Source organism: Pelobates fuscus, chromosome 4, assembly GCF_036172605.1.
Source record: "Pelobates fuscus isolate aPelFus1 chromosome 4, aPelFus1.pri, whole genome shotgun sequence".
In the NCBI taxonomy this organism is placed as follows: Eukaryota; Metazoa; Chordata; class Amphibia; order Anura; family Pelobatidae; genus Pelobates; species Pelobates fuscus.
The window spans coordinates 174508857-174535266 of record NC_086320.1 but is presented as its reverse complement, the minus strand read 5'-3'; the positions used below and the strand labels follow the sequence as shown (position 1 = coordinate 174535266).

At 35.7% G+C, this 26410-nt stretch overlaps 1 protein-coding gene across 1 annotated transcript in view; it reads left to right on the top strand.

Moving 5' to 3' along the window:
• Positions 1–26410, top strand: part of GMDS (GDP-mannose 4,6-dehydratase) — a 752713-nt gene that overhangs the window by 195946 nt on the left and 530357 nt on the right. The window lies entirely within an intron of this gene.

Sequence of the window (26410 nt, the reverse complement as noted above, 5' to 3'; positions counted from 1 at the left end):
CTGAGATAATATTATTCAGAAGTATTGTTTGTTATATATGTAAATGTGTATGTATGCATAACAAATATATATATATATATATATACACACATACAAGTAAATGCTATAAATTAAATTTTCAGAACATGTTATTATGTGTTTGTGTGTATACTAAAATAGAATTCTTTGTTCAACTAATTTGCATATGCCCACCCAGAATCCTTTGTGGTAGTAACATCACTGCAGATTTGGGATTTCTGTGGGAAAAGCAAGTCGTATGGCTTGACTGGTGTGTAGATTTAACATTGTATTTTATATAGTAACATTTTCTGAACATTCAATTTATAGCATTTACTTGTCTCATTAATTTAATCTTGGAAATTTTTCACATTTCTTAGGTGTCACAGAAATGAACTTTGATGATGCTGTGCATAATTGAAGCCATGGTGTGACTGACTTTATTTTGAACTAGAAAATAAATCCTTTTTATTCTAGTTTCTGCCTATGTTTTTTTAGAAAGGTCACAGTTTTCTATGACTGACGGTTCCAAGTATTTGTGTCTCCATTTACTTAAAGCAAATGCTATTATTGTGGCAATTGAGTAAAATAAATAATATATACATATTTATAAAAGCCCCAGAATATATAAGGGGAAAAAAAAAAGATTCATATACCTTCAATGAAAAAAGCCATTAATTCATGTAAGGTCTAGCACAGGCTTTGCAGTGTTTTTACTACTATAGTCTGCTTATCAAAGCACTTTATCAGAATGTGAGGGATGTGGTTTAACCACTTCAGTCACATATTTAGGTCCCAGCTAGCAGTCTGTCAGTGAACAGCTGTTTTTTCAGTATGAATGCTGTATACAAAGCCAGTTTGAGTTGAGTCTTTAAAAAAAAAAAAAATTTTAAATTGAACAGTGGGTTAAGTTAAGGGTAACTTGATCATATATATTGCAAGTGCCACAGTTTAATGGCGTAAAGGTGTGCTGAGATGTGTTTGTATGTGTACTTAGCTGAAATTACCATAGAGCTCTTAGATTGTTGTTGTTTTTTTATTATAGCTATTTGTAAATGGCCACTGAATATTATTTTCTAGTAAAAAACTAAATAAATACCAGTTTTACTTATTTTGTTTATAATTGCCAAATATATATGACCTCCTTTTATTTCCAAAACTTATGTATATGATTCTGTAGGAAACTCTATGAAAATACACAGTTTATTGGATATAGATAATGCATTAAAATACAAATAAACCGTGTTTAAAGCCAAATGTTTAAGCTTGATTTAAAAATAAAATGTGCCTGTCACTCATGTGCCCCGCATGTTAAGCGTGGGAAAAAGCCGGAGGATTGCTTTTGGGGCACCTCTCGCCAGCCTGTACAATTTACATGCACAGTAAAAATAAAGAATAAAAATAAATAAATAAATAAATAAAAACATATTATTAAAGTTTGCTTTGGCCTGCAGCTAACAACGGATCCCTCCCTCATCAGTAATAGACACTTTAATCATGGATATCTCTTTTTGTTATATGGACTTAATCGTATTCCACAAACCTGTGTGAGTTTACAGGATACATATGTTATCCTCCTGGAGCAGTTCACTTTATAGCATGAGAGGATCTACTCTGTAAACTGATAGCAACAATGACAACATTCTGTGTCATCACACTGTGTGAAAAGACAGCAGATGTGAAGACATTCTGTTTTTAAAGGAACACTCGAGTGAAAATGTTTTTTTTTTTAATTATTTGAAAAATGTAGTAGGTATATTCCAATGAAAACCTGCATGCATTTAATTATTCATTAGAGGATATCTAAAAACAGCTTGCAAAAACTGAAGATCTCTTGCCAGCAGTATTTGAAAGCCCTCCTCTTCTTCCCTAGCTCAGACTTTCTGTTGCCATCCAATGACAAACTTCCCAATGCAGCTCATTGAGAAGTCTTTCCAAAGCAGGTTCTCTAGGAAATTGCTTCCTCTTGAGTTTAACTACACTGAGCTAAACTACCAAGAAGTAACAGATTCTGTGGTCTAATTGACAGCCAGGCATGTTAATTTATAAAAGTGCCAATTTCTATTGAAAACTGCACTCTTTGTAAAATGAGGAAAATCATTTCATACATAAAGCACGGAATCAAGTTAAAGTGCTTTAGGTATGTGGAGTGTTCCTTTAAAGATCTAAATGGGAAAGAGACTTCAGGGGCTGTCTGTCTGACAGCCAAGAGAGGCAATGTTATCAGACTCATGTAAACCGTGCTGTTTAATGGTAACTAAGCTGAATTATGAAGTAGTTTTAGTGCCTAGAGTGTCGCTTTAGGGAGTTCTATAGTGTCCGTGAACCTGGGGGGACACAATTTGTAATTAAATAAGACAATGTGTTAATCTCAAGCAAATCTGTAAAATATCTGGGAGGAATGTGGTAAGATTTCTGAAAGGATCTGCTGACAAACTTTACCAAAAATATGATTATTCGTGTATGATTCCTAAATACTTTTGCCAGCATGTATGAACAGAAGAACTGATTGTTCTACTGCCGGTGTATGATCGTAATAACTACTATTGCATATGTATGCACTAAATGACCTCCAGTGTTTTATGACCTTCTCTCCAGCCACTTGTAATTTTAGTTGCAAGATGTTCCACAGATAATAGTATGAATGTGTGTATGTATGTCATAATAATAAAATGTGGTACCTTATTATTTTCTTTGTGTATGTTTTTCTTAAATGTTTTAATAAAAACAGATATTGTATCTTATCCTCTCCCCTTGCTTCAGTTTTGAAGTACGAACATAACTTAAACACAGCAGTGTCAACCCTTAATAGACAACTGTCACCTCAAACCTATTTTTTTTATTATAATAAACCTTTCAAGTATTGAAAGGAGATATATTATTTTTTTAAATTAAGTATATGTAAAATATTGAGTTAAACACATCCCTATCTTTATACTTACACCTTGGGTCAGACAGTATTTGAGTCAAGGTTCGAGACCTTAAAGACTAACTGTCTGTTTTTAACGACTGTCTGACCTAAGATGCATGTAAATGGCTGAACAATCCTGTCCTATACTAAAGGTAGAGAGGAGATTTTTCATTTGTTTGTTTTTTTTACATATACTTAATTTTTTAAAAAATCTGCATTTTTGTTTGAATACTTGATGAAATAATTATAAAATAAAATAAAAAAACTGTTTTGAGGTGACAGGTGTGCTTTAAATGAGCAATATGACTAGTTCAGGAAGAGGCCCATATGAAAGTGGTTAACTGTCGCACTCAAAGAGTTAAAACATAGAAAACTACTTTAAAATGTGGAAACTCATTCGGTTATGTTTAACCTGTGATAAATTCAAGAACCACGTTATCTCACTAGAGGGAGGCAAAGAGCCAAGCTGACTAACATGTTGTTCGATTGGCACACCGCATATCAGTGTTCTTAACTCATTTTATTTCTATTAATCTCTTTTTGGATATTGGGGAAAAACATGGTAAAAAAAAAGGTACCTAATTAATATATTGTCATTTTCCACATATAAACCTTACTTAAAATGATGCTGTTCACAATGCTTTTGCTTTCTATAATAAACAGCTAACAATTTGTGTATTATTATTTACATTGCACAGTTGTTGTTTTTTAGCACCATACACTTAGTACATTATTCATATTCGCATTTACATAGCACCAGCCTATTCTGCAGCACTTTGCAATTATAGAAAGGGGATATTTAGAGGTAAAGTAGGCCCTACTCAAACAAGCTTACAATCATGAGATGGATCTGTTATTATTCAAATTATTAATTTATTCTTGAAGTACTATTATCAACAGTATATAATGTGGCTGCCAAGGCACATGGTATGCCCAAAATATTAGCATATGAATACATAGAGTCAGTATAACTGTTGTTCATCCATTAATGGGGCTAAATAATGTTCTCTGCAGATTCTTTAATATCTGGACCTGTACATTACTTAATTGTACCATACTTTAATTAACTGCATCATTTGTTTCTCCCTTATTGCAAACAGGGTTTTGTAAAACAGCATTTATTGTGGCTGTTGGGCTACATGCCAGTATCAAAGTTTTCTTTAATAAAGAAATGGACACTATTGTAGTGAAATTTCACACCTCCAACAATCCATGATAAAGCTATTTCTACCTTAAGAAATTAACATGGAATTTTAATTTGCTAAGGCCTCAGTTTAATATATTTAGATAAGCTTTTTAATTATTTAATATTTTTGGATAAACATTTAAAATCCATTTTTCAAAAAATATGAAAATATAAAACAATATGTAATGTATAGAAATATACGGTATTTAAAATATATAAAAAATATTGTCATTTTAAAAGCTGTGTGTTTGTGTGTGTGTGTGTGTATATATATATATATATATATATATATATATATATATGTGTGTGTGTGTGTGTGTTGTGGCAGGCTTATGCAATGTATGATCATATAATGTAACTAAACCCCCATTATTTTTTGCCTAGATTAAGTGTTTTTAATAAAACTAGCAAAATCTGTCAGCACAAAAGTAGCTGTTTAGTAGATAAGGGAGTACGCTGGATTTTCATTTTTACTGTACTTATTGGCCTCCAGCAGCACCCCATTTAAGCATGTTCAGATGAGTGCAGCCAGACCCTTCTTTTTATATACCGTATATATATATATATATATATTTTTTTTTTTTTAATTAATTGTTTTTTTAATTTCTTTTATTTTTTTACGATTCAAATTGCCATTTTTTTTAAACCTGTGTTTTCTCTTTTTTCGCCTTATATGTTTCACTGTTTGCTAAATTTCTTTACATAACATTAACAGAGATACACGCTAACCCCCTTTAACTTCCATTTGTCTTTTGTGTACTAAATTTCACATCCAGTGAATGTGACATTCTTTTGTTAATTCCCAGCAGTGAGGTGATCATGGTTAATTACCACCAATTGTCCACCATTAGTGAGAGAGCCACCATTAGTTTTGATTAATACTTTGATTACAAAAATAGTAACAAGACTTTGGCCAAGTAAGTGTCAGAATGAAAAATTAACTTGCATAAAGAATTATGAGTAACTTATCTGTATCATATAAAAATAGTCTCCTACCCATTACATTTGTGTTTATCAAAAGATATTCTTCCAGTGTACTGCATTCTAACTATATTTGGATTAGAAATATATAGAATTACTATTGTTTAAGAATATAGCACAGTAGAGATAATTGGTTGTGTTTAGATCTTTATCTAGAAACTGCTAATTTTATTAACACTTTGTTATCTTAATGTCTTTTCTCCAGCAGGACCATAAATCTGTCAGCAGGACTAGCTTATTTTATCATTTAATTAGGCTTTACTGATTTTTCTCATTTGATTTTAAGTAGGAGTCAGTGGTTAAATTGGTTTTCTCCCACCAACTCCTCACAGTATGGAAATGTTTGACGTTTGCATTTTTCACAAATGATTTTTCACAATGAAATATTAGTTTTTGTAAAGTTGAAGAGTTGAATTGTTGTGTGCTGCATATACAAAAGATCTTTAAATACTCTTCTTGAAGAGGACTGGTCACATAAAAAAATAATGCTTGAATTATTGCTTAAAAATGTTAAAGGGCACCTTGTATTCCCCAAACAATTTATGCTCACTAGATTGAGCATAAGATTTTATCTATCCATTCTGCGAGCAAATTTATAGATTAGGAGAAAACCCTATTTTAAAAATAAGTTTTCCTCCCAACTGTCAGTCAGTGCTGAGACATTGACTGACAAGGGAGAGCAGAAAAGACCTCCCAAAAGGAGGTCCCTCTGCTTTCCTCCCATAGCAACTTTAGCGCATACATTGCGGTTGCTATGGAAAATTGCATGCTAACGTTTCTAACGCTGACTAGGGAGTATAGAAAAGCAGTGACATCACTCCGTTCCAACACTGGCAATGAAGCCAGCGTACCGACATCACTGACCAGGAGAGGTAGAGGACGGACAAGAGGTGAGTGTTACATGAAGAGTAACATCCACAAAGCGACACTCCTGGCTCACTAACTACTACAGTGCACTGTAGTAGTTATGGTACTTGGAGTGTTCCTTTAATGCGGCATTATCATTAAACGTTGGGGTGTGTGCAGATATATTTTGTTGACTACACATGAAATATATATAATTATTATTATTTCTACAAAGTCTACACAGGGATATAGTGTGCATGCAATGTGTGGTTTTTGGCTTTCTTAGAGTCAGTCATATATGAAACTGTTATTGAACCTCTTTATATAAAGCTGAATTTTATGTTTTATTGATACAGAAGAACCAAAAATCATGGTGTCACACTGTCTCTTACTAAAGGGATACAAAATTATTTTAAATTCTTGACTGCTACATTGGTAAGTAATACACTAGATTTCTCACCATGATGGCATTCATGTGGTAAATATATGGCTTTCTTTTTAATTCATTTCCTAATTGACACTTTAAAATAGACTTTTCATTCTGTAGTATAGTATTGGGCCATATATCCTGCCATAAAACATATGCTATAGTCTGGGGTTACTACGTCAGTTGGTTGATTTAGAAGCAAAGTAATAAAGTAATGTGGCAAGGTTTATGAACCTCTTCTTCTATAGCATGTTTAACCCCTTAAGGACAGAGCTTCAGAAGCTTGTCTTTCACTTAATGACAACGGCATTTTTTGCATTTTTTGCTATTTGCGTTCAACTGCAATTTGCATTTTACTAATTTATTGCACCGACACATATTATATACCGTTTTTTAAAGGACAGAAAGGGCTTTAATTTGATGTAACACATGTATATATAAATGCTTATTTATTATAAAAAAAAATACAGAAATATGCAAAAAAATGAATTTTTGTGTGTTTTTTTTTACAGTTTTTGCAATAATAATGTGTACATAATTAGTGCAGGTTAAGGAAAGTAATTAAAAATAAATTCATTTAGTTGTTCTGAATTACAGAATATATAATGTGTCTGGGATTTTCAGTTTTTTTTTGGTAGTTACAGGTCACAAAGCACAAGGAGTAAAATAAACTTTTTATGTGGAGCGATTTTAGAATTTGGTATGTTTGTCTTGTAAGCCTAATAGCCATAAAAGAAAACAAAATTGCCACACAAAAGTATATATTTATATAAAGTAGACACCACAGGCTATTTACCTAAGGTTGTTTTGACACTTTCTACGTAGCCATTTTACCGCCAACCTCTGCTAAATATTGGAGTAAAATTGTGTTTTTTGGGGGTTTTCGCACACAAACTTATAACAAAGAACTTCTCATGTGTATTTTGTAAATTTGGTGTGTGCTATTCCTGTACAAAGTTTTATTATGTGTTCAGTTACTTCTGCTGAGTACAACGGTACCCCCATTGTATGTCTTTGGCACTATTTCGTGAAGCTACAGTGCCATATAGGAGACCTGTCCTTTTCAGTATTCACAGTAGAATTTTGAGAGACGGATTTAATGAGCCTATGCTTCCATTTGGGGTATTATAGTAGTTTGACTGTTCAAAAAAACCCCACAAAGGCCTACCATTTGTAAAAGTAGACACTCCAGGGTATCTCGTAAGGTGCATATTGTGCCTTAACATGCCCCCATTTTTTTACCATTACATGCCAAAGTATGTGGTAAAAAATAATTTTGTGCATATTTTACATACGGATTGCATTTTTGCTGGCCATTTTGTATATTTCATGTGTGCCACTAAGTTCAAACCCCCCAAATTATGCTCAGCTAAGTCTTCTGAGTAAAAGGACACCCCCATTGTATGTCTATGGCACTATTTCGTGAAGCTACAGTGCCATACAGGAGACCTGTCCTTTTCAGTATTCACAGTAGAATTTTGAGAGACGGATTTAATGAGCCTATGCTTCCATTTGGGGTATTATAACAGTTTTACTGTTCAAAACACCCCACAAAGGCCTACCATTTGTAAAAGAAGACACTCCAGGGTATCTCATAAGGTGCATATTGTGCCTTAACATGCCCCCATTTTTTTACCATTACATGCCAAAGTATGTGGTAAAAAATAATTTTGTGCATTTTTTACATACGGATTGCATTTTTGCTGGGCATTTTGTATATTTCATGTGTGCCACTAAGTTCAAACCCCCCAAATTATGCTCAGCTAAGTCTTCTGAGTAAAAGGACACCCCCATTGTATGTCTATGGCACTATTTTGTGAAGCTACAGTGCCATATAGGAGACCAAGCCATATCAGTTTTGACCGAACTTTGAATTTTGACGCCGGGCCTATGTGCAATTTCCAAGCATCTTTGCAGGTTTTAAATTCAAACTACCCCACAAAGGCCTACCATTTCTTAAAGTAGACACCCCAGGGTATTTCAAAAGGCATATTTTGAACCTTAGCGTGGGATCATTTTTCCGCTAGCTTGTACCAGGTGTAGTGGTAATAAGCGTTTTTTCTGCCTTTTTGACACACAAAGTGAGTTTGCACAGTATATTTTGCAAACCTTATGTGTACTACCACTGTATAATACTTCATATGTTGCTCAGCTATGTCTGCTGAGTACAAAAATACCCCCGTATGTACCTTTGCCAGGTATATGTGGACATCGGAGGGGCACATTTGGGACAGAGCCATTCCATTTTTTTTCAAATTTTGAATTTTTACGCTGTGCCCATGTCCCATTTTAGAGTATTTTACCAGGCTATATAATCCAAATACCCCATAAAGCCATACCATTTCTTAAAGAAGACATCCCAGGGTATTTCAAAAGGCATATTTTGAACCTTAGCGTGGGATCATTTTTCCGCTAGCTTGTACCAGGTGTAGTGGTAATAAGCGTTTTTTCTGCCTTTTTGACACACAAAGTGAGTTTGCACAGTATATTTTGCAAACCTTATGTGTACTACCACTGTATAATACTTCATATGTTGCTCAGCTATGTCTGCTGAGTACAAAAATACCCCCGTATGTACCTTTGCCAGGTATATGTGGACATCGGAGGGGCACATTTGGGACACAGCCATTCCATTTTTTTTCAAACTTTAAATTTTTACGCTGTGCCCATGTCCCATTTTAGAGTATTTTACCAGGCTATATAAACCAAATACCCCATAAAGCCATACCATTTCTTAAAGAAGACATCCCAGGGTATTTCAAAAGGCATATTTTGAACCTTAGCGTGGGATCATTTTTCCGCTAGCTTGTACCAGGTGTAGTGGTAATGAGCGTTATTAAATGTATTTTTTTACTTTTTAAAACTTTTTTTACTTTTTAAAACTATTTTTTAAACTTTTGTTTTGATTATTCATTTTTTTAAAGTTTCCTAAACTTTCGTAAAACTTTTTTTTACAGATTTAAAATTTTTCTAAGCTTTTTTTTTACGTTAACCCCTAACTAGCAGTAAGCAGCACTAACAGTAAATTCCCCATTTTCCCATAACTCCCACCCACCCCAGCTAGCAAAATATTTAATTATACAATATTTAAATTAGTTAATTAAATAAATTTAACCCCTGAGGGTTAAAAAATAAATAAAAGTTAATCGTCAGGGGTTAAAAAAAAAATTAGAACAGTATAATACTGTGATCTGTATTTTGATCACTGTAGGCAGTGATCGACTGGCAGGGAAGGGGTTAATTTTTATTTGGACTGGGTAAAGGGTTTATTTTTTTACATTTTTTACTTAAATGTTATTAAAACTTTTTTTTTAACTTAATTTTTTAACTTTTTAAAGCGTATTTTTAAACTTTTTTTAACGTTAACCACTAGTTAGCGTAATACTAAATCCCCCAATTCCCCACTAACTTCCACCCTCCCCAGCTAGCTAAATTTATAATTTTAAAATATTTAAATTAATTAATTAAATAAATTGAACCCCTGAGGGTTAAAAAAAAAAAGAATTAACCCTCAGGGGTTAAAAAAAAAATCAGATCTTAGTAAAATGTAATCCCTGCCAATTGATCACTGTAGTCAGTGATCAATTGGCAGGGAAGGGGTTAATTTTTTATTAAAATGGGTAAAGGGGGGGGGATTTTAATTTGACTATATTTTCTTTCCACCAGGGGGCAGGATCACTGAAGATCCGGCTCCCTGCACTTCACACAGAACCAGGAAGTGCAGGGAGGCGGAGGTGAGTATAGAGAGCACATGTGCCCGCTCTGGCATGCTGTCAGAGCGGGCACATGTACTCTGACAGCCCGATCCGGTGCTCCCGGTCTGCCTCTAATGCAGAGGCAGACCGGAGCACCATTAACCCCGCGATCGCCGCGATTGCGGCGATCTGGGGTTAATTTTAACGGGTGACAGACGAGGTCCGTCACTCGTCATTAACGCATTCCCCTGAGTGACGGACCTCGTCCGTCACTCGTCGTTAAGGGGTTAATGTGGTTTCCTTAGTGTATACACATTTAGCTTTTGATGTGTGTCTTTGCATACAAATACAAGAAAATTGGTATACTTTTTCCTTTATTAGTACATAACTGCCTCCATTACCTGCCTACCTTGCGGGACAGAGGACTGTTGGCACCTATGTTAATAGTGATATATGTTCGTCAGCACTTAATTTTAAAACAAGCTACACAGCCTAAACACATATCTAGTAACAGTATGCGCACAAGAGGGTATTAAAGGGACAGTATAGTCTCCCAGACCACTTCAGCACAATGAAGTGGTCTGGGTGCCAGGTTCCTCAGGTTTTAACCCTTCAGATGCAAACATAGCAGTTTTATAGAAACTGCTATGTTTACATTGCAGGTTTAAGACAGCCTCTAGTGGCTGTCTTCTGGACAGCCACTAGAGGCGCATTTGCGACGCTGGAGGCATATTATGCCTCCATCACGCAGAACAGAGCGTCCATAGGAAAGCATTGAGAAATGCTTTCCTATTGACAGCTTGAATGCGTGCGCGGCACTTGCTGCGCATGCGCATTCGGCTCCGCTGACGTCGGCAGAGGGAGCTGAAGGCGGCGGGGGAGGAGAGGTCAACAGCGCCAAGGGTGCCCGGCGCTGGAATAAGGCAAGCTGCTGAAGGGGTTTTAACCCCTTCAGCGCCACAGGAGGGGGACCCTGAGAGTGGAGGCACCCTCAGAGCACTATAGTGTCAGGAAAACCGCTTTGTTTTCCTGACACTAGTGATCCTTTAATTATACACGGCTATTTCCTTCATTTACCTCCTCCTAAAGATATATCCATGAATCCATGATGTTTACAATTCACAGTGTAATATCTCAACAATATTTCATCCAACAGTTCTTGATCTTCTCAACTGCCTCTACCTTGCTGCTGAGCATTCAAGAATGTACCTAGGCATCTAGCCCACAGAACCCCTAGAAAACTACTGAACCCAGCAGAGTTTATTGTGCCTAGGGCACCTGCTCTCAGTGCACCTCTACTGATGTGTCGCTGTGCTCCATAAAGAGAGGGTTCTTTTTTCTATTCTGGTCATATATCAGGGACACATGTCTAGTACATTTTTCATACTTTAACAACTAAGTTATACCTCAATGTTCTTTCTGTTAATGATTATCACAGTGTTATCATTCCTGAAATGAGATAGAAATTCCATTTACTGCTACAAGAATAAAAGCAACTTCATGATCCAGGTATTACCACCTTTCTCTCTCAAAAATGCTTTCTCATACTCCAAAGGAACACAGACAGAGCATTTTGCTTTTTCGAAAACTAAATTAAATACTTGTTCAGACTTTGGACCACTATTACACACAGTTTTTCCAAAAAGTCTTTAAAGTTGCTTGGGCCCCAAGACAAAAATAACAAACAAGGAATTCTTTCCAACTGCTGGATTTGAAACTTTTCCTTTTTACACGTTCAACTGGCATTGTGCTAAACACCTCTCTGACCAGGGAGCTTCTTCACCTGTTGTCAATAATAAACGACCATCAACTTATTAGAAACATATTGCTTGACTGAATCATACAAAATAGTGTTAGTTCTGTCTCTACACGGTATCTATGTTACATTAAAGAAGGCTCTCGTCCTTGTCGGAGTGAACACGTTTCCTCTGTCAAAGTACATACTGCTTACTTTGAGTGTAGTGTAAAGTTCTTGGTGTTATGATTGTCGAGTCCTTAGTTCTGCTGTTGTAAGTTTTATTTTTCAGACTGTCTTGCTATTTGGAATTGCTCATTTCAATGGAAAAATGTAAGTTAGTGATTAGTATTAGTAGCAACAATTTGCCCTCAATGCTGGTTCTTAGGTTTTCCTGTGTTGCCAATAATTACATATTCCTGCTTGAACCCAAGGGCCCCTCATGCCTCCATAAATATAGCAAAATCTTGCTGTATTCAAGCCTGAAGCTGTAACTCTGCATGCTGTTAGACTCAGAAAAACAAGCAGTCTGCTGACATCATCAGAAGTGGTGGCCTGATCCAATCACAGTGCTTCTCCATAGGATTGGCTGAGACTGACAAAGAGGCAGATCAGGGGCAGAGCCAGCATTATTCAAACACAGCCCTGACCAATCAGCATCTCCTCATAGAGATGAATTGAATCAATTAATCTCTATAAGGAAAGTTCAGTGTCTACATGCAGACGGAGGAGACACTGAATGTTTGGATGCATTTTAGGCAGCCATGACTCAGGAAGGATCTCTAACAACATCTTAAGAGTGGCCAGTGAGGTATCACTAGGCTGTAATGTAAACACTGCTTTTTCTCTGAAAAGACAGTGTTTACAGCAAAAAGCCTGAAGGGAATGATTCTACCCACCAGAACAAATGCAATAAGCTGTAGTTGTTCTGGTGGCTATAGTGTCCCTTTAACCCCTTAAGGACCAAACTTCTGGAATAAAAGGGAATCATGACATGTCAGACATGTCATGTGTCCTTAAGGGGTTAAAGCACCATTTTCAAAAAAATCTTTCTAAGAGGAATTTGAGGTGTTCCCGTTTAAAATTAGAAAATGATTGTATGGTTTATTATTTTTATACTTTTTTGTATCCTAGAATATATAATTTATTGTACTCAGTAAATGCTGCATGTTAGATGCTTCTGACAGGTATGAACAGTTTTTTTTGTTTTTTTTTTGATCTTATCTACAATTTTTCTCCAAGACATTGGTTGTCATTAATAGAAAGCAGCATGTGTGCATCCTGCAAACTCATTTCCTTATTTAAAGTGGGCATCCTTCCTTTAGTGTAATAGGCTTCCTTTCTCTATACAGAAGTAAGGATCAAGTCTTTGTATGCTCTTAAAGGCACATCCCTGCCAATTGACCTTTTGTCCCAAGTCACCAAGATGCATTGTTTGGACATTTTAGTACAGCTTCATAATGTGTTGCATTGAACACATTTGTACTGATGGTGTTTTGGGAATGATTAAACATTTTCCTGTTTTACTGCAGAGGGGCAGTTACATATTTCAGATATCGTATTGTGTCCTCTTTTTTTTTTTAAAGTGTCTATTCCAACAAAGTCATAATTATCTGATATATATGTTGTAAATATAATTGCAGTACTTAGGAAAGTACACAGCTCAAATATGTGTATATTTAACTCCTGCTAAACTACCAGGGAATTTTAATCCCCACAGGACTACCAGTGATTACAGCACCCCCCTTCCTTGCATGAAATATAAGCAGTGGAGATGCAAAATCATAGAGCACCCATATACTCACATTACACACAGTCCACACCTCCTACACACATTACACACAACTGACAATCCCCCGCACACGTCACACAGCCAGTACACACCACACACGTCACACACAGCCAGTAAACATCACACACAGCCAAAACACTTGCATACATTACATAAGCCAATACACCAATTACACACCACACACACACATACTAAACACAGTTACACACACCAGATTGCATTGCAATCACATGATTTAGCAGACACTGAACTGCTGGTACAATATTTGCTTTCTTATATGTTTCTTTAGTAGAAACCCAGATACTTACTATGTTGCAAATTACTGTACTATATGGCACCCTCGTTGGTTCTCAACCATTGGGTCCTTATGAATATCTCATGGGCGTTACCAGTGGGACTTCCTAAAATATTGTAAGGCCCTAAGCAATTGCCTAGCTTACTATAGTAGTATTCTCTACAATTCCAAAAAGAATCAGTAAGCTCCATATCTTCTCCACCTGGTTGATCTTCAGACATACTCTGTTTAATAATAATGAATAATATGCAAATGGTACAAACAATACACATAGACCTCATAAGTAATTTGTGATCTAGCTAAAATTCTAGATAAATTCACACAACCTCCCTCACCCCAAAATTCAAAAAATATTTAAAGTCTCAGATCCAAGTACCAGTGAGAAGTGGGGGAGGGGGTAACAGTACTTAGTTCCAAGTGTATTGTCTAGTGAAGATAGTTCATACGTGGTTCACTGAGTTACTGTTATAACTAAAGACTGGGTTTCCAAGCAAATACTGTCTATGTAATTGGGTCTCTCTCCAAACATTAAGATCCAAGTGCTATGTGGGCACTCTGTTGAAGTATAGCTCAGGCCTGTTAGTTTAATATATTTTCCCACTTAAGTTTATATGGAAACTTGGCTTGCATATTTCGTATCTTGCTTAATTGAAACCTAATTGGTTAATTGATAATGTAAAATGCAATATATTTTACTAGCTCATTCTTGTGGATTTGCACAAGTAGTTAAGATTAATAAACAAGAGGCTATTTAAAACAATACATTTAAAAAAATCCCTCAATATCTACTTTTATTTTGGTTTATCAATTCTGTGTCTCACTTTCTAGATAATTATGTATTTTTTTATGACATTTGCTGAGTCAGAGAATCATAATGCTGTGGACGAATGTACATAAATGAGTGCTTCTGTTTTGCTGCAAATGTACAGTGCCATTCGGAGTCTATGCTGTTATAAACATAATTGGTAGAGATAATCAGTTTTTTGTTGTCTCGTTCTACTTATTCAACCTAAAATAAAACCCATGCACTAAATTATAAATTGAATTATGGTGAAATCTCTCATGTAAGTATGTGGGGTGGTAGGGATATTTAATGGAAAACTATAGTGTCAGGAATACAAACATGTATGCCTGACACTGTAGTGCAGGAATCACTATTTAGGTTCCCAACCTCAATCTCCTCTGGCTGGATCCGCCTCCATGGCTGAGATCATCAATCTTTATGATCTCCGCAAATCCAATGCTTTCCCATTGGAAAACACTGGGAGGCTATTGCATATGCACAACAAAATGCAGCGCTTTGATCCAATACATCTCTATGGGGAACTTAAGCGCCTCCATGCAGAGCATGATAGGAAGCACCTTGTCGATCATACCTTGTTATTGGAAGTCTACTACTTTACCATCAATTAAGGAAGCATTGATTTTAGTGCTCGATAACAAAAGGTATGAACTGGTGTTGCGGCAACCCTCACCTCAAAAAGTGAATTTGCAGTTTCATTGGGACTCCTGGGAAAATGATAGAGCAAAGAATTTCTCCTGTAGACAATTCCACACACCCTGTTACATATTGATATACAATATATTTAGACATATAATTGATTAGATTTTGTCTAGAAAAAAAAAATTCTACTATTTTATTATTATACATTTGGATAGTATCCGTCCCCTCCCTTTTTTGTTTCTTTTTGATCATTATATTTTCTCCCCCCATTCCCTTCTTATTTCTACTTGTTTCTATTGTTAAATGTTGATTTCTTTATATACCAAATTAATGTGAATTTTTTTTTTTTTTTTATAAATACTGTTCAATAAAAATAGTTTGAAAAGGATGCACCTTTCAGTGACTGCCACTAGCGGTGTTCCTAGGCAGTAAGATACACACTGCCTTTTCTCTGACAAGTTAGTGTTTACAGTGCTAAGACTGCAGGGACATGCTATAGATACAACATTAAGCGGTAGTAATTCTGGTGACTATATTGTGCCTTTAAACTTAACATAATGGTTGAGTTAAATGCAAGCACGTGTATATTAAGTGTTTGAGCAGCAGAAAGAGAGGGGGAAATTAAACTAGTTGTTTGGTGTATTCACATAATCCATTTAATAAATATCCTGCCTAACATTTGTTGGGATGCCATTGTTTTCCAAGGTAGCTTAGAACTTTTTAGTGACTGTTGGATCAAAGTATTTTCCATAGGTCATGTCAAATCCAGGTTACATCAGATACTTTCACCGCATGATGTAATCATATAACTAGTCCCATGTTTAACTCATTTTGGACATTAAAGGCGCCTATAGATGTTAGCCAAATACACTTGCTTGGCTAAACCAGCCATGCTAGGCATGAACATAAGCACTAGCACCTTGTTATTTACTGGATAACTTGGAGACTGGAGGGTAAGGCAGGAGAGAAATAAGGTAAGGTCAGGGACTAATGAAAATATATGGTTTAATTGGGCAAACTAGATATGCCAGATGGTTCTTATCTGCTGGCATATAATATATTTCGGCAAACTGAAAGCGCTTGAGTTTGTTTTTGGATGAGAGTAGAGGACTTTTTTCTTGAAACTTTTCCAAACCATTTGTGGTGATGTAGGTAACGTCTGATTGTAGTTTTTGATACTTTCTGACCCCAAGACGCAACTAACTTATGCATTTCTCTAGCTGTGGAGATCTTTGGAGATTTTTTTCTGCCATTTTCTTTACAGTGCGTTCAGACGATATAGGCACACGTCCTCTTCAAGGTTGATTTATAACATTTCCAGTTGACTGGAACTTCTTAATTATTGCCCTGATGGTGGAAATGGGATTTTCAATGCTTTTGGTATTTTCTAATAGCCACTTCCCATTTTTTTTTTTAAAGCTCAACAACCTTTTGCTGCAAATTACAGCTATATTTTATACCCATTGTTATGAATGACTAAGGGAATTTGGCCTATCCGTTACCTTACATTGATAATCCTGTGAAACAGGAAGTTATAGTTGAACAATTTCCTGATCCTAGTCACCCAGGTGTACTAATTTAAAATATAAATGGAAATATATTTCAAATATATTTTTTTCTCATATGAAATCATAGGGTTGCAAATAATTTTGTGTATTTTTTTTTTTTTTTTTATATAGAAGATCAAAAGGTTAAACAATAAAGACAAATTTTCAAAGCTTTCTTTGCTCATATACCAAAGGTGCCAATATTAGTAAAGGGCACTATACTATATCAATTATATCCTTACATATTCTGTTTGTGCAAAAAAGCATCCAATCTAATTTTAAAAATGATCTATAGAATTTGATAAGACAACCTCTTTAGTCAGAGAATTTCACATCTCTGCTGCAAGCGAAAATGCCTTTCTTCCAGTCTCAATGGGTGACCTCTTGTCTGTTGTATCCTCCTGCTATTGAGCAGGTTAGCACATAGTGGTTTATACTGATCCTGTGCATGTTTGTATAGTGCTATCATATACCTTCTGAGGTGCCTTTTTTCTACAGAAAACAAATCCAGTTTTTCTAGCCTTTATCCCCCTTACTTATTTTGTAACTCACCTCTGCACTTTTTCTAGTTTAGAAATATCCTATTGAATTTGATCACATAAATCAATACCCTTTTTATATATGACAGCACCTGACTATCTTTCGGAATGGTAGAGCGGAATTGCATACTGTTGCCTAGTTTGTGATCTATTATTATTATTATTATTATTATTATTATGTTATTATTTATAGAGCTCCAAAAAATTCTGCAGCGCTTTACAATAGGTGGACGAACAAACATGTAGTTGTAACCAGACAAGTTGGACACACAGGAACAGAGGGGTTGAGGGCCCTGCTCAATGAGCTTACATGCTAGAGGAAGTGGGGTAAAGTGACTCAAAAGGTAGGGATAGTATTAAACTAATGACAGTTGCAAGAGAGGAATCAGTCAGAAGCTATTAACAGTTTGATTGATACGCTTTTATGAAGAAGGTGTTTTTTTTAATGATTTTTTGAAGGAGTGGAGACTGGGTGAGCATCCAATGGAGGAACGAAGTGAGTTCCATAGGAACGGTGCAGCCCTCGAAAAGTCTTGAAGGTGAGCCTCAGAGGTGGGAGTACGGACAGAAATAGACGTAAGTCTTCAGCAGAGCGTAAGAGCTTAGACGGCACATACTTGTGTATTAGGGAGGATAGATAGGTGGGGGCAGCATTAAGTAGATATTTTAAAACAATAACCAGAATTTTAAATTGAGCCCTGTATCTTCCAGGAAGCCAATGTTGGGGACTGACAGAAGGGTGAGGTGTGGGCGGACAGGAAGATGAGCCTCGCCGCCGCATTCATTATGGACTGTAATGGCACAAGTTGAGAGCACATAAGAGCACTGAGAAGCAGATTACAGTAGTCAAGGCGAGAAAGGACAGTGTTCTCAAGTCCTTTTCATTTAATGTTATCCCTAACTTAACCCATTTAATGTATAACTGGCTTGTGGGTTCCTCATTCCAAAATGCATGACTTTACATTTACCCGTATTGAATCTCATCTCTCTGCCCAGTTCCCCAATTTATCCAAATCCCTCTGTAGTGAACTTATGTCATGTTCAGACTGTATTTTCCTACCTAGTTTTGTGTCATCTACAAACATCGAAAAATGACTTGAAATGCCCAGTTTAGATAATTTATAAACCGATTAAAGCGAATTGGACCCAGGACAGAAGCCTGAGGCACTGCATTTACCATTTTTATTCAATTGGAATATTTTTCATATACAACTACTCTCTGCACCCTATCTTTAAGATAGATCTTTAAGTGTTCTTTTCCAAGATCATGATTTTTCTTCTAAACTAATTTCAGTTTTACTAGTGACCTTTTGTGTGGACCTATATCAAATGCCTTAGAGAAATCCAAGTATCTACTGGATAACATCTACTGAATCACCCTGATCTATATTTCTGTTATGTCTTCACAGAATACAATTAAATTACTTTTGCATGACTTGTTTTTTATAAAACCATCTTGATACCTGCTAATTAAATGTTTGTTCAAAATTAGTTCTTCCCTTCTCTAATATTTTTCCCTACTAGCCCTTCAACTATTTCCCCAACCACATATATTAAGCTCACGGGTCTGTAGTTTCCACAGCAAGAGCTATAGACCCATCTCCCTCATCAAATGTCATGTGAAACTTTTTGCCAAAATTCTTGCTAACCGTCTGGAACCTTACCACCCAGTTTTGATACGGATCAGTTGGGTTTTGTCCCATGCCGTGAGGCAAGATGTTATAACATATGCTCACTCCAACGTAATGCCTGTTCTATAGGCTCTAGTAGCAAGCACATGCATTCATGTTTCCATTACATAAACTGGTTATTGAGTTTGGCTTGTAGAATGACTTCTCCAATCCTGACATTGGCTTGTTTAACTGCTCTGTCATTATTCTGTACAAATTGACCTCTGCTTGTCTCTTGACCATTCTACCTGTGTTTCATATGTTAACCCTAACACATCCAAGGACCAGTATGTTACACTTTCTATGAGCTGTCCTAGATTTGCGTGTTGGGATAACTTCATATCTTGACAGAGGTAAAAAGTTAAATGATCTGAATAATTATTTGGAAATTTATATTGTTACTCAATTAGAATTGCCAAGTCAACCATGTTTTTGTGGATACTGCCTTGGGATTCATTTACTTCAGCATTTCTTGTTGATAAATGACTCACTTTAGTAAACATGGGAATTGCCATTTCTCCACGGTTTTGTCCATCCAGACAAAATCTGATGTTTAGTGAAGAACCCTGTAAATTATGTTAGATTTTAGTTTGTAAAATGGCGTAAAATAGCAACTGTACACACAAGTTATAATCTTATGACTACCATCCCACCCTTTCTCTCTACATATTGTTCAGTAGCTAAAATAGCAACATGCTAGTTCCCTCTTTCCTTCCCTACATCCACTAGCTATTTCTTGGTTGTACAGTGATCCTTAGCAACCCATTGCTTTTTTCCTAATAAATAAAGAGAGCCCTGTATTAATAAATAAGCTATTATGACTCATTTATATATACTGCTTAGGCAGTATATCTTCTAAGAAAGTTCCTGTAAATTAACCAGAAGCTTGTACTGTGATTGATTCAATCTGTGCATAATCTTTACTTTTCACATCATTGACAATATCACAGCTATATCTATGCAAATGGAACCTGCCACAAGTTTGCTGGGGAAGCTGCTTTGACATATGATGCTCATGTGACAGGAACATTTGGGAAGAGCAAACTCCTTCCTGGTAGCATTTTGATTAATGAAGGAAATGTCTTTCAGACAGATGAGGTTTGAAAGGGTGTGAAGAGACCTCCACCTGACCTAAAGGGAATTGATATATTCACACACCAGGAGGTCCTTAAAGCAAACCAGGTGGTGTGCATTTGACTTGGTCTGCCTTTAACTTGCTCTGCTGTGCATTGTAAACTTACTCCAATAAATTTCTATAGTGGTTAACACCATAAATGTGTCATTGGGCGAGTACTAAATATAATGTCATGCCGCAAAAAACATTCTTTTACATGCACGTCCACTGTCTTTCCCTTTTTTATTTCTTTGGAATAGTTAGTAAATAAAAATATCCTTTGGGATACAAACACGTGGATCCCAAGAAGAGCTTTTGTTCATCTGGATCTCATGTAAAACATTTTTATTACATTGTAACGAACTTGCCAAATATTTGCACTTGTTTTTTTTAAAAGATGAATTCAATATAGAATGCTCTATTACAGGTTAATAAACACGGCATGCATTTTATTCTTGTTTTTGAATGAACGGTTATTTGGTTATTGCACAAGATAATTTAACAAATGATAAACATTACCTGTTTAGTGAAAGATTTTTCCTTCCTTTCTTCCATTTTATTCTCCTTAATTTTTCTCCTCTTTCTTCCTCATTTTCTTTTTTTTTTCCTGTCACAATATTTATACTAAAGGAGATTAGAAACCACAGATGTTTTGTTATTTTTGCTCCCCCCCCACCCCCCCCTCTAATCTGAATTAAGTTACAAAAGCACATTTTATGGCTAATTTGGTTTCTATTTGAAATATCTATAATATCTATAATATAAACTATTTTGTATGTTTTATATGTACCACTAATTCAGCTTCCTAACATACATTTAAAATTTGAAAATGTATATAAGAAAACTCCCTGTAAATATACAAAACATATTGAATATTCTACAATACTTATGTATTAGTTCAAACCCTATTGACTACAGATATATATATCGTATGATCATTCTAAATGGAGATATGTGTATCAACGACTTTCCGAACTTGTTATTTTGTTATCTATTACTTTTTAAGTAACAATGTTACATAAGCATTGACATATAATCATGAACTATTTAGGTGCCATACTAAATCATTTGGCTTTGCTTGTTGAAGGGAAAACTTTATATTGAAAGGTTTATGTGTGTATGTGCATGATGGTTGTCATTCCTTGCAGAGGTGTCTGCTTTGTGTAATGGGCCTATCAATGTGTCAATGCAAAATGATTCATCACCCCATGAACACTGAGGAAAGAGTTCTGCCAATTTGTAAAATCTGACTCCTCCTAATCAGTGCAAGGCAACAGGATGTAAAGTTCCTGCCCTACACCTGATTAAAGCCAAATGTACAGAGAACAGCTGGGACACATGGGAAGTGGAAAGCTTCTCTCAGCTGGAGATAGGCAGCACAATAAAGACAGAGCTCTCAGTCCTGCTAATTCTGCGTCTTAACCACAGAGTTTAGAATCATGTCATCAAAAGTCTAAAAGTGTTTATCTGTTTTACTAACCAGTGGTGCATACGATTCTCAGTGAAGATCTTCTAGTATATCACACCCCATTTTTGTGACAGAATAGTCACCACGGAGTGCCACATTTTTCACTGTGATGTCCAGGCAGTATCTGCCACCTGTCCCATTTCCTTAATCAAGGCGCTCACTTTATCTCAAAACCCATCTGTTTGGAGAAACATTTGGTATTTTTCTAAAGGGCCACTCCGATAGAGCACTTCAGCTTGCTTGGAGTATCCCATAATAATGACAGTTTATAAAAGTGACAATTTTTACTAGAAATCTGCACTTTTATAAATAATTAATAGAACCCCCATTTCTTCCTGCTTCAGTTAGCTCCCCTGCCTCCACCATGGACACCTCAGACCAGCATCCAGACCTCAGATCAGTATGCTGTTCATGCGCTTGCACAGAGGGAGCCCTTCAGAGGCTTCTCCCTGAGAATCCTCTGGTTGGCTATTTCCCTGTGAAGTGACCCCCAATGAATACATGCATGGAAAGAGAAATTGAACAGCCCAAAAATTATAGAAATATTTAATTGTGAGACGACCATATCTGATCTGAGGGTTCATTTTCATGGAATGCAATTGAATGTAGATTGCATATGAATATTGATACCCTGATGTGTATTGATGGAAAATGCTTGCTGTTGTGATCGGACCATGCCTTTTTACAAGTGTGACAGGAAAAGTGCACAGAAACAAACAAAATTTAAAAGAAGATGGCTGCAGTAAAGTCTTGAGAAGAAAACAGGGAAGATGTCTAGCATCTGATAGTTCACACACTTCAGGCAGCTATTGATTAAAGTTTTTTTGCAAACAAGTAATAATATGAGTGCTCTTTTTAAAGAGAACATACAGTCCTGCAAATAATCTTTTTTTTTTTTTTTTTTTTTGAGATCATAAGATGAATGCGAGAAAAATGCAGCATTAATATATTTTACTGCGAGACACAGTCTTTGCAGCTGCCCACTCCACATTCGGAAATATTGCACACTCCCCCAATCAAATTCTTTCAATGAGAAGCATTAAATGAAGAACAGTCTGTTATAGTGGTGGAAGCACCCTCTAGTGGCTGTCAAGATAATAGCGGTGGAAGCACACTCTAGTGGCTGTCAGTAAGATAGCCACTAGCGGCGTGTTTAGCCCTGCAATGTGAACGTTGCTGCATCTACCAAATGCAATGTTTTACATTACAAGACTAAAACTACAAGGCCACTGCACCAAGACCACTTCATTGAGATTAAGTTTTCTGGGTGCATACTATTGTCCTTTAAAAAAAAAATGTGCAATAGCATTTGTTCCCTTGATAGACAGGATCTATATATTCCTGCAAAGGTATTTATGGATATAAATGCTTTCAAATTAAAACTGACACTGTGACTCATAGTTTGCGTTATTTTAAATCAGATGTGCGGAAGCATTTGGCAATAAAATGCCTTTATATCCAAATTCTTATTCCCTGTACTCACTGTATAAAGAACAGCTATGGGGAAAGTTCTATTGACATAGCAGTATTTTGGAGCATTCCATTGGTTTCATGGAGTATAACACCACTGTTTTTAAAAAAAATTGTCTCAAAGTTACTTATTCTAAGTAAACCCCATTTTGTCTTTCTGGTCACCAAAAAAAAAGATTCATATTTCTGTAATATCTGAGTTCTAAGGTCTGAGTGACAAAGTAAAGATATTTTCATGTTGAGCATTTCTCAATGGAGAATGAACCATTGGAATTTACTGACTGTCTGCAGGAATAGATAAAAACAAAGAGCTGAGCAAAACTAAAAGCTGCATTAGTCAACTTGTTTCATCCTCATTTAGAATATAGCTGGGATTGAGATCATCATAACCGGCCAGAAATTCCACAGGTAATGATAAACTAGTGACAGCACTGTATGCTGCACTGTACTTTGCAGGCTTCGTTGGACAATAATCAAAAACTATGTTTATTCCATAACTTTCATTTACATATATTTTTCAACTCCTATAATTGTTTAAATCTGGAGCATTAATCAAAGCATTACAGTTTCCTAAAAGCAGATTTGTTTTATCTTTTTAATATTGTAAGAATTTCAATTTGATGGTACTGTAATTCTATTTATCCATGTAGAAGACTATAGTGTTCTCCAATAATTTGTATACATCCCTGTGTAGCTGTGCTAACATGGAAGAGCTTAGAGTTCAGTCAAGAGGCAGAAATTATGGAATGTGGCATCCTTATTTATGACAACGAGCCCTTCAGGAAAATCCCAGTTAAGAAAAGACCATTTGGGCTCATAAATCATCGATGTGAAATGGAGGCCTGTTTTCATTTTCATGATTAACAATGGATCTGACTAATATGCAGCCCCTCTGAGTCTAGTACAAGTCCACAGATTATGTCTCTAAGGGGTGAAAAAACATTTCCTGATATGAAAGAGCGTCAATCACCATTAAGCGGTTATGGGTGGGAATGGTTTGAGAAATGACTATCTATGCACATTAGTTTAGCAACATTCCATGTGAATATAGACTATTTTCAATGTAAAAAAATAACTTACTGAGAAGTGTATTTCTAAATCTTTTAAGTCTTGATATGTCTTTCTGGTCTCTTACGATCAACGTTATAACGTTAAGCTTTAGGGGTGGGTAGCAGTCTGGGAAGGGTTTCTGGGATAAGTCCAAGTCTGACTGCTTGACATTGTAGAGTATTAATACCACACATAAAGCACAGGTGGCATTGGCTATGTTATGACGAATACCTCCTGCCTTACCACCGAAAACACTGGACATATGAAGAAATGTCATGATTGCTACATGCTAATACAATATGTTTTAAAATGTGCTGACGTATGGACCATGGAATGAAGGCTGTTACTTTTCAGGATTTTCACATTTAAATATCCTATATGTTATGCTGATTATATTTTTGTGTAATTGACAATGTGTATGGTTTCAGCCTCACTTTACTTGAACAATAAACAAGTATCCATTGCAGCTCTATATGGATATAAACTAGCCAATATGCTGCGCTAAAGTATAAACTGAACAGAGAGATAACATTGCCTTGTTGATTGACATACGATAATATAAATAGCTGTAGTAATGTGGATTGGCAGGATGTCCCTAGTTAATATGGGTTTGTAGGAAAACTTCTATTCACCTCTCCAGGGTTGGTTGTGAGTAGAAGAGGTTGTAGTCAAAGGGAAATGCATGTTGGATAACAAAAAAAAAAAAGATTTTTTACACTGGCTTAGTCCATCCCCATTTATGGTAGTTTACAGACTGTCTCTTTAATACAGTATGACATTTATTGCTTTTCCTTCTGTAATACTAATGATTTCTTTGTAACACTGGATTCTTTTTTTTTTTATCTTGTATCCTTGATTTATTAACACCATTGTTTAATGAAAATAATTAAAATTGTGATTTCAGACTACAGGTCGACTATCCCATTTGTAATGATTTGGGAAGCAATGCATTGAAGTGGATCTGGTCAGCCTGTCTAGTTGTCTAGGTGTACCTATTAAGCACTTAGTGACCAGATCGTTTTTCAATTTTCTTACCGTTAAGTACCAGGGCTGTTTTTACATTTCTGCAGTGTTTATGTTTAGCTGTAATTTTCTTCTTACTCATTTACTGTACCCACACATATTATATACAGTTTTTCTTGCCATTAAATAGTCTTTCTAAAGATACCATTATTTTCATCATATCATTTACTATAAAAAAAAATATGATGAAAAAATTTAAAAAACACACTTTTCCGAAAAAAAATCTGTTACACATCTACAACTGCCAAAAAACGCCCATGCTAAATAGTTTCTAAATTTTGTCCTGAGTTTAGAAATACCCAAAGTTAACATGTTCTTAGCTTTTTTTGTGTGTGCAAGTTATAGGGCAATAAGTACAAGTAGCACTTTGCTGTTTTCAAGCCATTTTGTTTTTTTAAAAATTAACAAATGTTACATTGTAACACTGATATTTGTCAGGAATCCCTGAATAACCCTTCACATGTATATATTTTTTTAAGAAGACCACCTAAGGTATTAAACTTGGGGTATTTTGACTCTTTTCATGCAACCATTTTATTACCATTCCTATTTGGGATATTTTTTTAAGCCGGCCAATGTAATTTACCCCCATCAAACCATATATTTGTGAAAAGTAGACACCCTAGGATATTTCAAATGATGGCATTTTAACACTTTCCATGCACTTATTCTACCACCAGTCTTTGTCAAACTTTTGGGTAGTCATTTTTTCTGTTATTTTTTCTCTCACATTGTACTTTAGACATGGATTCTCAGTTCCTGTTATGTGTTACTGACAAAGAACACCCCAATATGTATTCAGCAACATCTCCTGGGTACAGTGATACCACCTATGCATAGGTTTGTTGGGTTGTTTGGGGGAGGTGCAATGCCTAACCTCTGACATGTGTTTTTCAAATTTGCCTATATTCTTTTTGGGGGCCTTTTTACATATCCCAATGTATTTTCTTGCCATGAACGTGAATATGCCATGAATATTTGAAAAGTTGACAACCCAAGGTATTGTATATGGAAGGTTTTGATGCCTTTGATGCAACTGTTGTAGCCCCAAAAAATTGGAGAAAATGTGTGGTGGTAATTTTTCAATTTGCATTTATACACACACATTTGTGTGTGATTTAGGGGAGCCTGTTGGTTATTGCAAGAAAACACTCCAGGTTGTTTTCTGCAAGGACAGTCTCAGCATTCGTATTAACGGATGATCATACGAACCAGCTGAG